The 15,169-nt window shown below is 37.3% G+C and overlaps 1 protein-coding gene across 1 annotated transcript in view; it reads left to right on the top strand.

Moving 5' to 3' along the window:
* The window catches only part of DOK6 (docking protein 6), a 422,926-nt gene that overhangs the window by 334,561 nt on the left and 73,196 nt on the right, over positions 1-15,169 (top strand). The window lies entirely within an intron of this gene.

The following is a 15,169-nucleotide window of genomic DNA, read 5'->3' as shown; positions in this document are numbered from 1 at the left end:
TAGAACAGCAAGAACTTTAGAACAGCAAGAACTTTAGAACAGCAAGAGCTTTAGAACAGCAAGAGCTTTAGAACAGCAAGAGCTTTAGAACAACAAGGAAAAGGAAGGAAAAAAAAAAGTTCACCTTGTGAGAGAGCAAAGCAGGCGCCTCCAGAGAGCGAGTGCGCAACTTGACCTCGTGACTTCGGGTTTTATACGTTGGTGTACTTCCGGGATCTTGCATTACTTCTCCCTACTCCTGAAATCCTATTGGAAGCTGCTGATCAGTTTCAAGTGTTTTCTGTCTATTAAGAGCGTGCCTTTCCCTGGTGCCAACTGTAATCAATTATTACTCCTCCTGAAATCGTACTGGGAAACTGCTTATCAGTTTCAGGTGTTTTCTGTCCATTAAGAGCGTGCCTTTCCGTGGTACCGGCTGTGACCAATTGTTACTCCTCCTGAAATCTTATTGGGAAACTGCTGATCAGTTTCAAGTGTTTTCTGTCTATTAAGAGCGTGCCTTTCCCTGAGGCCGGCTGTGATCAATTATTACTCCTCCTGAAATCTTATTGGAAGCTGCTGATCAATTTCAGGTGTTTTCTATCCATTAAGAGCGTGCCTTTCCCTTGTGCCGGCTGTGACCAATTATTACTCCTCCTAAAATCTTATTGGAAGCTGCTGATCAGTTTCAAGTGTTTTCTATCTATTAAGAGCGTGCCTTTCCCTGGCGCCGGCTGTGATCAATTATTACTCCTCCTGAAATCTTATTGGGAAGCTGCTGATCAGTTTCAGGTGTTTTCTATCCATTAAGAGCCTGCCTTTCCCTGGGGCCGGCTGTGACCAATTATTACTTTAGCAAAACAGTTAACAACTACCTGACCATCAGCTGATTGTTGCCTAACACTCCTGGTGTATGTTGGGAGGGGGGCTTCTCTCTCTTGCCCTGTTCATACATGACTAGCTACCCGCTGTAACATTACTCACATCAAGAGTCCAAAACCTCAAATCTTTGGGGCAAAATGGATGAAGATCTGTCTTCTGTAACTTCTTCCTGCTGACAGAGGGGTGGTCGTGGTTCAGTGGATCTTGGCTCATTGCTACCCGGCAGGGCTGAGTTGGCTGCATTAGTTGGTGAAAGTGGTATCCAGCCAGGTTCAGGGGAGACACGGGCAGGATTTCACCACTGTCTTGTCCCACCGATGGGCAGTGCAGAGGTCCCCTCTAGAAGGGTGACTCTTGAATATTGAGAGGACGCTTTTCCTCACTAAGGATTGTCTGGAGCTCAATGGCCACTAGGAAGGTATCTGAGTCATGTGGACCAAATATGTTAGCAGTGGCAGATATCCGAGTTACCCAAGTTACCGGTGGCGAATCCATATGGGTCCACAGCAGCCTCAGTTCTTGCCTCCTCAGAAGAAAGAATTCTACTGAGAGGCATAAGGCAGAAGGAGAGACCTAGGCAAGTTTCAGAGCAGAAGTGAGCATTTATTAAAAAGCTTTAGAACAGAAAAGAGAAGGAGAGGGGGAGGGGGAGAGGGTTCAACTTGGAAGAGGGCCAAGCCCGCAATTTGGCAGAAGGACTGCTTGAGCCCAGGAGTTTGAGACTAGTCTTGGCAATATAGTGAGGCTCCATCTCTGAATGGGTGAATGAATGAATGAATGAATATTGCAGGGTATGATGGCACACGCCTGTAGTCCTAGCTACTCTAGAGGCTAAGATGGGAGGGTCACTGAGCCTGGGAAGTTGAGGCTGCAGTGAGCCATGATCACACCACTGCACTGTAGCCTGGGCTAAACAGCAAGACCCTGTGTTAAAAAATAATTTTTTAAAAGTCTAGTTATTTTGAATCTCGCTTTTTCAGCTGTGCTCCTTAAAGTGTCATTACCTCTTCTTTACAAAAAGGACAATATCGTCAGCCAACTGTCATCACTGATTTTACCAAATCAAAGTAAAAGTCTGGCAAGGTGGGAATATATCATTGCCAAGTAAACCGCAGGTAGGACTGAGGAATGAAAATATATCTTTAGAATTTTCAAATATGTTTTAGGTGAAGCTGGGATCAATATGAATTAAATTTAGCAGACCTCATTCAGAAAACAAAAGTGGGAAACTTTCATATATTTAAAGTTTAAGAGATTAAGATTCATTAATAAGCAACACATGTACTCAATTTTTAAAAAAGCATGACGTAAAACCAAATTCATTCTATAGTAAGACTTACCTATAACTTCAGTTGCCTGTCAGCCTCAAAGCTTTGACTTAGCTCAGTTTTGCTGTATTCATTTCTCTCATTCATTGCTAGATACACACTTAAAGACTGACGTATCCTGACGGAGATCCTGCATCTACCTGCATATTTGGAGAATAAGAATCTCCAATACAATCTGCCTAATCTTTCCAGGCTACTCCCAGAAGGGTGCTCTGAAAGAATAAGTTAATGTGATTTCCCCATTGTATTCTAGTAGTCTGGAATCAGAAGAATGAAAAAGGGAATAATTAGCTTCTAACAAGCACATGTTGTTCTAAGTACTTGGCAGCAACTGTTTAAAAATCTCTGTCCCTAAGTGGTTTGCAGCAGGTTAAGGTATGCCACCTCTTCTTGCAGAAGTGGTAAACAGACATTCCTTTTCTTTTTTGCCAGATTATCATAAGGATGGTTGATTTGTATTAGAAAGTGATTTTTTTATTTATACTTCTCTAACTTCCTCTGTACTTATGAAAAAATGTTTATATCGTGCTCATACTAGAGACGTTGTCTCTAGACTTAGGGAAACCTAAACCATAAAGGGATGAACATGATTTTAAACTCTCAACTCAGAAGTAAATACATACTATTTGTTTTAATATTCATACAATTGTATTTCCAAGGCATTGGGAAATGTAGTAGGAAATGTTTTGAAAGCCCCGAGGAACACTCATTAAAAAAAGAGAAAGAAAAGAAACAGAGAGGTTGAAGAGGGGGGCACAGGAAGGAGTAAAAAGAAAGAAAAAGAAAAAAAAAAACAAGGAAATCAGATTACTGAGTTTACTTACTTTAGGGCTCACACCTTGACTTTTAATCACCATTAGACATATTTAGATGACAGCCTATATAGCAGGGTTTTTAAGTCAGGATTTGTGAAGATGACAAAAGCATTTATTGAAAATGACAAATCAAACCAGTAAAAGCCATTGACAGTACCAGGTGTACTGCAGGCACTCAGTAAATCCTATTGAATTCTAAAATGAATTAGCAATGCATTATAAAGCATACATGGAGATATGCGACATCAGGACCACATCCTCCACCATAAGGGTAGACCTGAGAAAAATTCTCTTGAATATAAAGGAATCGTGTCTAGTCCCACATGTGAGCCCCAGGCCCTTCTTGCACAAGGTGAGGTCTTTGTTGGCATTTCTGCTTTCTGCTTTAGGATCATTTTGACTGAGCACAAATACTTGCTACTAGTAGTCCTTATTTTCATGAACACAGGAAGGACTGTGAAATGCTATAGATCTGCCCCTTTAACATGATGGCTCAAAATCTGTCTCTCTACACTTGCTCCTTTCCCTTGCATTAGTTCATCTTCTTCTATAAACTAATGGTGAGAACGAGGGTCAAGAATATGATCTGAACACAGTGCCCAGTGAGCAGGTTTATGGGACTGCATGTGATGACTGAACTTTTTCTGATGTATGATGATATGGTCTGGCTGTGTCTCCAACCAAATCTCATCTTGAATTGTAATCTACATTGTAATACCCACATGTTGGGGAGGGACCTCATGGGAGGTCCCAAGGTAATGGAGGCAGTTCCCCTATGCTGTTCTTGTGAGAGTGAGTGAGTTCTCATGAGATCTGATGGTTTTATAAGGGGCTCTTTCCCCTTCACGCTCCAATTCTCTCTCCTGCCACCATGTGAAGAAAGACATGTTTGCTTCCCCTTCCGCCGTGATTGTAAGTTTGCTGAGGCCTTCCCAGCCATGCAGAACTGTGAGCCAATTAAACTTCTTTTCTTTATAAATTACTCAGTTTCGGGTATTTCATAATAGCAGCATGAGAACGGACTAATACATATGATAATCCCTTATTTTCACACAAAATAATGTGGAATATACTTTGACTCCTCTTTTAAAAAACAACTTGAACAACTACACTCTTTGAATCAAGAATAATTGGATATACCATTTTTAAAGGCGGTACTTTAGGAGTTCTCCTTTCAGTAACACTGATTAATATCCAAAGACCAGCTTTGCCCCTACATATCCGTAATTAAGCTACAGACCACCAATGTCAGCACGGAAGCATATCTAATCACCAGAAGGCATTTGACACTCACGGAAAGGGTGTCTGTGGCTTCAATTTCTCAGAAGGACAGGATGGAAATAGGCAATTAGAATTAGAGATAACCTTCAGAAAATGGTAAATAGAGTTCGGCCATAGATTAAGGAGGTAAATCAAAGATTTTGTTTCCTCTTTGCTGAGCAATGACCTTCTGTCCTTCTCTACTGTCCATTCAAACTGCATTATATATAAATTGCTTCTGTTGAGATTTTCTATTTTGTTTTTCAAGTTACAAAGCTAATAAAAAGCCTCTGGTAGCTAGTTTTTAAAAATACAGAAATTTGCAACAGAAGTAAAAAGAAGCCTGGTAGCCATTTGGCAACAGCCCTTAAAACAGGAGCCACTTTCTAGAAGAAACACTTCTGTCTATTAAACCTTATTTATAAACATTTATTGCATGCCCATACCTTAAGAAAGGTAAGTCAAAGGCAGGAAATGTCTCCCTGGATGTCAGTTTTTAGAGGTAAATAAATCAGTTATTCCCTAAAGCAGACATAGTACTAAATGCATGAAATATTCCCACTGTGAAATGTTCCTCACATCCTGCAGTCTTAATTAATCACCTCTTTTTCTGTGCTCCCAGAGACATTTGTGTCTGACCTTATTATATGAATGTGTTTGTTTATAAACCTGCTTATTCCACTGGATCGTGAGGCAGTAATTTTGTGAAAGATTTTATCAAACAAATTTTGGGGCTCAATTATCTTGAAGATGTTATCCATAGAGATTAAAATCTTGAGTTTTGGAGTCAAATAGACCTGAGTTTGGATATTAACTTTACCACGACTGACTGATGTGATTTTTGGGCAATTTACTCAACCTTTCTAAGCTTATTCCTTGATCTCTAAAAGAAAATAGTATTACCTCTCATGATCTCATTAAATGAGATCATCAACATAAGATGTCAACATTCAATAATTATTAACTATTATTAATATATTAAAGTACAGTTGACCCTCGAACAACATGGGGGTTGAGGTGCCTACCCCACCCCTGCACAGCTAAAACCAGTGTATACCATAGCAAAGACATGAAATCAACCTAGGTGCCCATCAACAGTGGATTGGATAAAGAAATTGTGGTACATATATACCATGGAATACTACACAGCCATAAAAAAGAGTGAAGTCAGGTCCTTTGTAGCAACATGGATACAGCCAGAGGCCATTAGCCTAAGCAAATTGAACAGAAAACCAAATACTGCATGTTCTCACTCATAAGTGGGAGCTAAACATGGGTTACAAATGGACACAAGTACGGCCATAGTAGACACTGAAGGAGGAGGAGGGCAAGGGTTGGAAATTAACTATTGGGTACTGTGTTCACCACCTGGGTGACGAGATCAGTCATAACCATAACCTCCGCATCATGCAGAATACCCAGCTAACAACCCTGCACATGTACCCACTGAATCTAATAAAAAAAAGTCAAAATTATTTATTTTAAAAAATCAATGTACAACTTTTGACACCCCCAAACTTAACTAATAGTCTGCTGTTGACCAGAAACCTTTCTGATAATATAATAATTAATCAATTAATGCACATTTTGGTTTACACGTACTACATACTGTATTCTTACAATAAAGTAACCTAGAGAAAAGAAAATGTTATTAAGAATATCATAAAGAGGAGAATATATATTTACTATTCATTAAGTGGAGGTGGATCATTAAATTAAGTAGGTTGAGGAGGAGGAAGAAGAGGAGAGGCTGGTCTTCTTGTCTCAGGAGTGTCAGAGATGGAAGAAAATCCACATATAAATGGACTCGTGCAGTCCATACTGTGTTATTTAAGAGTTCGCTGTAAACCAAACTCTCGCTATGAAGTTTCTTTTTACTGGCAGAGGCAGATAAGCTATCCTACTCCTATTTATTCCAGTGTTGACTTAGAAATATTATTACAGAGTTCTTACTGTGCTTGGGGAAATTTGTTTGGTTCTAAGGACTATAAAAATCTAGCTTTAGGCCAGGCATAGTGGCTCACTCCTGTAATTCCCACATTTTGGGAGGCTGAGACAGGCAGATCACTTGAGGCCAGGAGTTCAAGACCAGCCTGGCCAACATGGCAAAACCCCTTCTCTACTAAAAATACCAAAAAAAATTAGCCAGGCATGGTGGCTTACACCTGTAATTCCAGCTACTTAGGAGGCTGAGGCACAAGAATAGTTTGAACCCGAGAGGCAGATGTTGCAGTGAGCCATGACTGCACCACTGCACTCCAGCCTGGGTGACAGAGCAAGAAAGTCTATCTCAAAAGAAAAAAAAATCTAGCTTTAATAAATGGTTTCTAGTTTTTAAGGTTTTAGAAAAACTAAACCTAAGCTTAACTCTCACTCTAAGTTTTAAATACAAGGGAAAAAATTCAGTCTTAAGCCTTCATTTAAGTTTTTTCTTCTCGTCAGTGAGTGTGAACAAGAATAGCACCTTAAACAGATAAACCACTTCTCCCATGCCTTATATGGCTCAGTCCAGGTAGCCTAAGGCAAACTAGAGCCTCTTTTTCCAACCCAAGGGTTGCAGAACTCATGGAAGGACTGTATTCAGCTCAGCCCAGTGCAGAGGAGATGCCCACACCCAAACATACTCATCCACACCCACCCTACTACTTACCCTCCCGCCCCAAATCAGTTCTTACTAACTAGCTTACCCTAACTGCCCGGAAGCCTTTCAGAGACTTTTCTTTCTCCATGAGGCCCCAGCCTCTTTCCTAATGTGGACTAGCTTTCTCAAGCCAGTTAATACTACACCGATTCTCTCTTACGGTGCATTCTACTGGCTGGACTAGAGGCGAGCAACAAGATTTACATTACTAATCAAATTCTTCTGCATCACCCAAATTAAAATCCAAAGAGGATTCACAGTGCGAATACACCAAATCAGCCATTTAATCACTTTTTACCAGATATGTACAAGTAATTACTAAAAGATAAAAGAGTAAGAGTTTCCAGATGTTACATTGGATTAGTATAATCCACCAATGGTTTTATTAAAATGAATTGCTTCACTCTCTTTAATTCAAATTTGGTGGAAATTAAAATGTCTGTTCAGTCTCTGTATTTTTCTCCATCAAGCTTCCCTTACTGAATTTTTTAAGTAAAAGAGGTAGCATGTTGAGTTCTATATTAATCAGATTTTGTGGGGAATACATATTAAAGGCATGTCAAATAAATTCTACATATATATATTTGATTTTATTCAGAAGGGAGTAAACAGTACATAGTATTAGTTCAGGAAAATGTCAATATAACCAGATTAATTAATACAGACAAATGTTAATACAGACAGATTTTAACACATGGATGCTCAACTGTCTTTGTCATGTGTATGTATATATACACAAACATATTACACAGAAAAGGAGAGGAGCATCTGGTTGACCATATATGGCTTGTCATATTACTTCCCTCAAAAATGTATATATTAGGCTAAGCTTCACAAATTATAAACTACAAAGAAGAACCTAGAGGGAAAAATGTTCAATTGCCTTCTTTCTCTTTGATCTCTATTTCTTGTTTGATTTTTCTTAATCTCATCTCTGTCTATGGCCCTTCAACTAAATGTTCCCCACCCCTCATTATAGGTTCAATACATGTATTTTGAAAAAGTTTTCCTTTATTTTCCTCTGCCTGCCAAGCAGAATACGGCAGAGACTTGATAATGATTGAAAGATAATAAAAGATGAGAAACATCAGGAAATTAGCATCCTTAAAATTATACTTGCCAGAGAATAAACTGCAGAGTTGATGTTGATTTAAGCCTGAATATGTCCTTCACATCTAGCACAGTGGTGGGCAGGTGTGAAGAACCTCTTTGAAAGGTCTAGCACCTGTCAGCTCTCCAACAATTAATAGATGCTCATTGAAAATTTGTTGCTTCAAGCTTCGAACCACCCAACATTTTGAAACTCAGGAACATGGTTATATGTTTATGTAAGAGGAATTTATGCTAAGATTTGAAGTGTGTGTGTGTGTGTGTGTGTTTGTGTGTTCAATGCCTGTATTTAATTTAGGAAGAAGAATATAGTTTGGGAGTGCTGTTAGAAATTTTTGATTGTCATTGCTATATTATATTAGTTTGGTTGGGAGTTTAGAACTTTTGTGTTATTTTTGTTTTACTGTTCATAATACAAGAAAGAGAAGTTTGATATCAAACTCTCAATGACATAGTATTTCTTTTACATATATGTTTAATGATAAGCGTTATCAATGTCTTTTACATATATGTAAAATGATTTTAGAACAATATTTCTTACTGACAATTACAACTCTAGGACAAAAACTGTACTTATTTTTTTATTCATCAGGAAAGTTCATTCTTCCAAATAAACATGGAAAGTTTCCTCTCTAGTGTATATTTGAAGAATATCCATTGTCTATGGCTCTATCATTTCCAGTTTAGGATTCTGTATGTGCTCAAAAAGGATGTTGTCTAAGAAACACCCTGTGCTTGTATCTGTAACTCTAATAAACACCATCCTGATGAGTTGAAACTTTTCTTTGAGAATGATTTACCATTTATAAATTTCTTTTTAAAATATTTTTTAAATTGTCAAAACTTTTGATAGTACAACTTAGCATTGTTCTTACATTTACCAAAATCCCACATTTTGTGCAAAAACAACAAAAAAAAAGCAAATTGTAGAGCATAATCAGTTTTACTGTCTGAGGCTGTCTCTACATTAATGTCCCAGCTTCTTTAGAGGCATGTCAAATAAACTGATGTATGTGAAATTAAAAATCCCAATAGTGAATTTCCTAATCTACTTATTTCCTGGATCTCAGCACTTGAATTCATCCTTCTGAAAGCAATGAGACACTAAGAGTCAGGAAGCCAGAGATCTCACCCCTGCTCAGAATTTAACAGCCATTCAATGTTCATTTAACTTTTCCAATCAGTAAATGGGTGGGAGTGAACCATTTACCTGATTTCAAACAGATTGCATGGTCTGAATAGCAAGAGAGGAGGCATAATATGTTTGAAAATTTTTATAGGAAGAAGGGTATTTTATTGAGCAATCTTCTATGAACAAGATATTATGCTAGGTGATATCCAAATATGATTTCATGTAAACCACACAAAGCCCTGAAAGGGTAGATCGTTACGAGTGGAGTTTTTATAAATGGAGAGAGGTAGTGTCATTGTCAGCTTGGCTCATATTTACTGAGCTCTTGACAGTTTCATGATATCTAATCTTCCCAACAACTCTCCAAGGTAAGGGCTATTATTGTTCCCATTTTACAAATAAGAAAACCAAGGCACAGAAAGGTAAAATAACTTGCCAAACGACGAAGAGTGGGATTATCAATGCAGGCAGTCTTGATTTTCTAGCTAGATTGTCACTCAGATGGGAAAGTTACATAACTACCTTGAGGCAACAGAGTTTAAGCAGAGAGAAATGAAACGTGTATAATCTCTACCCTTCTGCCCAGGGACATTCTCTTTGAAGTATAATCAAGGTTTACAAGAATGATTCTTCTGAAAAGCAGGCAACAGCTCTTCTCAAATGTGCTTTAAATGAGACAACCCAGATGGAAGCCATCTAAGCAATTTGTGTAAAGTCCATGGTGTCCAAAGATGACTTGTATACAGTTTGGGCACTGCTTTTAAAAATCACATATAACTTGCTCTTTTTGTGGAACAACTTAAAGCGTATCGTATATGTAAATTAACGGGTTTAACTCGTGAGAGTTGCCATTACTTTTCATTATTGCTTTTCAAGCTTTTTAACTAAGCTTTATAGCACATTCAGATGTGTTCGTCCCTCATTTCAACTTCTTTAGAAGTGTCTTATTTTGGAGATTTCAGAATCACTTTTCCTGTTGCAAATCCCTTCTATTTCTTACACTTTCCACTCTCCTACATATTTCCTCTTCTTTTCTTTAGGCATTAATGCTTACATATGGAGCCTCCCTGTTGTTATTCTCTGTTGTTAGTTCATGTGACTTCCATAACAAAAGTGTAAATGTCTTCTTAGACAAGCTTGATTTCCCTTAAACAATTTCTGTACCTTCCATTGAAAAGTAACTTTTTAAGTTAAGGCAGTATGATTTCTGAAAATCTAATGGAATTCCAAGGTATAAATACGTTAAATTTAAGTGAAATTAATAGTCAAATTTATAAATTTCAAAATAAATACAGCCTAGTTGAGAAATAGCCAGTTTCTTCAAGATGTGAAGAAATATGTGAATAAAAAGGTAAAAATCATCACTGCCATATATTAACATTTTTAAATATGAGTATAGATACACAGATAAAAGTATAAGTCAAGATAAAATTCATATATGTATTTGTTGTATTTGTAAAATTAAGATCATACTACATATGCACTTACTTGCTATGTTTTTGTGTTCTGGTAGAATTGAAACAAAGTCTAAGTGGCAATTAAGGGCTGCATAATATTCTACTGCAAACTCTAATTTATTTAACCATTGCTCTGTTGTTCAGCATGCTGTACCTTATCCTTTGCTTTTTACTATTATTAACAATGTTACAATAAGCACATGTGTGTATAATCTTTGTTTACAATAACATTTCTAGGAGTGGAATTGATTTTTTTCAATCAAAATTTATGGGGCTGTGTCAGATCCTGGGGATGTATCTCATTTACAGAGCACAAAATCATCGTGGTCACCATCTCTATGTACATTACCATCTTATTTTTTAAAAAAGCATGTAGCTAACTACAGCAGATTTATTAATTTGTTCATTTATTTATCCATTTACCACCTGTGCATTGAATTGCTTTATGTGCTATTTCTAGATAGCTGGAGACAGAGAGATGAAGAAAAGAAACTAGGTATTTACCTACATGAAGGTAGATACCAAAAAAATTAAGTCAAGAAAATAACATATAGGATAATTTCAGACCTTGATGAATGTTATAAAGAAAATATATCAAAATGATGGCAAAGATAAAGGAACACTTAGGAATAAATTTAATTAAGGAGATAAAAGACTGATACACTGAAAATATAGAACATTCTAGGCAACACACTGAGACCTCAGACTTGAGCCCCAGAGTTCCAGACTACAGTGAGCTACGATTGTGCCATTGCAATCGAGTCTGGGTGACAGAATGAGACCCCATCTCTAAAAAAAATAAAATAAAACAAATATTGAGGAAAGAAATTAAAATAGATACAAATAAGTGGAAAGACATCTTGTATTCACGAATTGAGTTAATATTGTTAAAATGCATGTACTACTCTAAAGGATCCATAGAGACAATGCAATCCCCAACAAAATCCCAAGGTATTTTTCATAAGAATAGGAACAATTCACAAATTCATGTGTCACCAGAAAAGACCTCAAATAGCCTCAACAATCTTGAGAAAGAACGGAGCTAGAAGGATCACACTCACTGATTTCAAAGTATATTACAAAGCTCCAATAATTAAAGCAATATGCCTAAAACAATAAAACATAAAGATAGCCAGATAGAGTAATGGAACATAATAGAGAGCCCAGAAACAAATTGCAACATTATAAAGCCAACTGATCTTCAGCAAAAGTGCCAAAAATACACAATGGGAAAAGGATAGTCTCTCGCTGGGAAAACTGGATATCCATATGCAAAAGAATGAAATTGGACCCCTATCTTACACCATGCACAAAAACCAACTCAACATGGTTTATATACAAAGCTTAAGGCCTGAAACCAACCATAAAACTCCTACAGGGATAAGCTTCAGGCAGTGGTTCTGGCAATGGTTTCATGGATCTGACACCAGAAGCACAGACAACAAAAGCAAAAGTGGGTAAGTGGGATTTTATCAAACTAAAAATCAACTGCACAGTAAAGAAAACAATAAACAGAGGAAGCAGTTAACCTATGGAATGGAAGAAAATATTTGCAAACCATATATCTGATAGGGGATTAATTGCTAAAATATATAAGGAACTCCTACAACTCAATAGCGGGGAAAAAAAAAAAAACCCACACTAATAACTTAATTTTTAAAACAGCAAAGGACTTGAACAGACGTTTCTCCAAAGACATACAAATGGCTAATAAGTACATGAACAGATACTCAGCATCACTAATCAGCAGGGAAATGCAAATCAAAATCACAATGAGATATCCCTTCACACTTGATAGGATGGCTAATTATCTAAAAATCAAAAAACAAAGTATTGGTGATGATGTGGAGAAACTGGAACTCTTATACACCATTGATGGGAATGCAAAATGGTACAGCTGCCATGGAAAATAGTATGAAGATTCCCAAAACAATTAAAAATAGAACTACGTAAAATCCACAACTCCACCTATGTGTATTTATCAAAAAAAAAAAAAAGAAAGTAGGATCTCGAAGCTATATTAGCACTTTCATGTTCATTGCAGTGGTATTCACAATAGCCAAGCTAGGGAAACAAACGTTCGTTGATAGATTAATGAAGAAAGAAAATGTGGTATAAACATACAATTGAATATTATTCAACCTCAAAAAAGATAGAAATCCTGCCATATGCTACCTCATGGATGAGCCTTGAGGACGTTATGCTAAGTAAAATATGCCATTCACAGAAGGACAAATATTACATAATTCAATTTATGTGGAGTATATGAAATAGATTCACAGAAGCAGAGAACAGAATGTGCTTGTCAGGGTCTGCGAGAGGGAGAAATGAGGAGTTGCTGTTCAACAGGTATAAAGTTTCAGTTATGCAAGATGCACACATTTTACAGATCTGTCCTTAGTTAACAGTGCTGCATTGTACACTTAAAAATGTGTTAAGACTGCTGGTGGGAATGTAAACTAATACAACCACTACAGAAAACAGTCTGGAGACTCCTTAAAGAACTAAAAGTAGAACTACCCTTTGGTCCAGCAATCCCACTACTGGGTACCTACGCAGAGGAAAAGAAGTCATTATACAGGAAATGATCCTTGCACATGCATATTTATAGCAGCACAATTTACAATTAAATGTGGAACCAACACAAATGCCCATCAATCAATGAGTGGATAAAGAAACTGTAATATATATGTATGTGTGTGTGTATATGTACACACACACACACACACAATGTAATACTACTCAGTCATAAAAAGGAATAAATTAATGGCATTTGCAGCAACCCAGATGAGATTGGAGATTTATTCTAAGTGAAGTAACTCAGGAATGGAAAACCAAACATCGTATGTTCTCACTCATAAGTGGGAGCTAAGGTATGAGGATGCAAAGGTATAAGAATGACACTTTGGTGGACTTTGGTGACTCAGGGGGAAAAGGGCGGGAAGGGGGTGAGGGATAAAGGACTACAAATTGGGTTCAATGTATACTGCTCAGGTGATGGGTGCACCACAATCTCACAGATCACCACTAAATAACTTACTCATGTAACCAAATACTAGTTCCCTGATAACCTATGGAAATAAAAATTGTTTTAAAAATGTGTTAAGAGGGTGGATCTCATGTTAGGTGTTCTTACCACAGTTAATTTAATGTTACAAACTGAATTGTGAAAGTGGTAACTTAGTCATAAGTGCAGAGAGAATGAACAAGTTATAGGAAAGGAGGAAATCATTCAGCATGCAACGCAGGGAGATTAAAGAGATGGAAAATATAAAATATTTTTAAACATACAGAGTAGAATATGAATATTGAATACAGATTTAATAATCATTCCTAAAGGAGATGATACAGCAAATGGGGATGAGGTAAATATATAATAACTGGTAATTCTACAGACTAGACAAATGGTATGACTTGTCAAATTGAAGAAGTACATTGAGTTCCAGCATGAAAAAAATAAAAAGCACATAGGCATGGGCAAGGACTTCATGTCTAAAACACCAAAAGCAACGGCAGCAAAAGCCAAAATTGACAAATGGGATCTCATTAAACTAAAGAGCTTCTGCACAGCAAAAGAAACTACCATCAGAGTGAACAGGCAACCTACAGAATGGGAGAAAATTTTTGCAATCTACTCATCTGACAAAGGGCTCATTTCCAGAATCTACAAAGAACTCAAGCAAATATACAAGAAAAAAACAAACAACCCCATCCAAAAGTGGGGAAAGGATATGAACAGACATTTCTCAAAAGAAGACATTCATACAGCCAACAGACACATGAAAAAATGCTCATCATCACTGGCCATCAGAGAAATGCAAATCAAAACCACAATGAGATACCATCTCACACCAGTTAGAATGGCAATCATTAAAAAATCAGGAAACAATAGGTGTTGGAGAGGATGTGGAGAAATAGGAACACTTTTACACTGTTGGTGGGATTGTAAACTAGTTCAACCATTATGGAAAACAGTATGGCGATTCCTCAAGGATCTAGAACTAGATGTACCATATGACCCAGCCATCCCACTACTGGGTATATACCCAAAGGATTATAAATTATGCTACTACAAAGACACATGCACACGTATGTTTATTGCGGCACTATTCACAATAGCAAAGACTTGGAATCAACCCAAATGTCCATCAGTGACAGACTGGATTAAGAAAATGTGGCACATATACACCATGGAATACTATGCAGCCATAAAAAAGGATGAGTTTGCGTCCTTTGTAGAGACATGGATGCAGCTGGAAACCATCATTCTTAGCAAATTATCACAAGAAGAGAAAACCAAACACCGCATGTTCTCACTCATAGGTGGGAACTGAACAATGAGCTCACTTGGACTCGGGAAGGGGAACATCACACACTGGGGCCTATCATGGGGAGGGGGGAGGGGGGAGGGATTGCATTGGGGAGTTATACCTGATATAAATGATGAATTGATGGGTGCTGACGAGTTGATGGGTGCAGCACACCAACATGGCACATGTATACATATGTAACCTGCACGTTATGCACATGTACCCTAGAACTTAAAGTATAATAAAAAAAAAAAA

The sequence above is a fragment of the Piliocolobus tephrosceles genome, chromosome 18 (genome assembly GCF_002776525.5).
Source record: "Piliocolobus tephrosceles isolate RC106 chromosome 18, ASM277652v3, whole genome shotgun sequence".
Lineage (NCBI taxonomy): Eukaryota > Metazoa > Chordata > Mammalia > Primates > Cercopithecidae > Piliocolobus > Piliocolobus tephrosceles.
The sequence above is the reverse complement of the archived record's forward strand: the minus strand, read 5'-3'. Positions and strand labels throughout refer to the sequence as shown.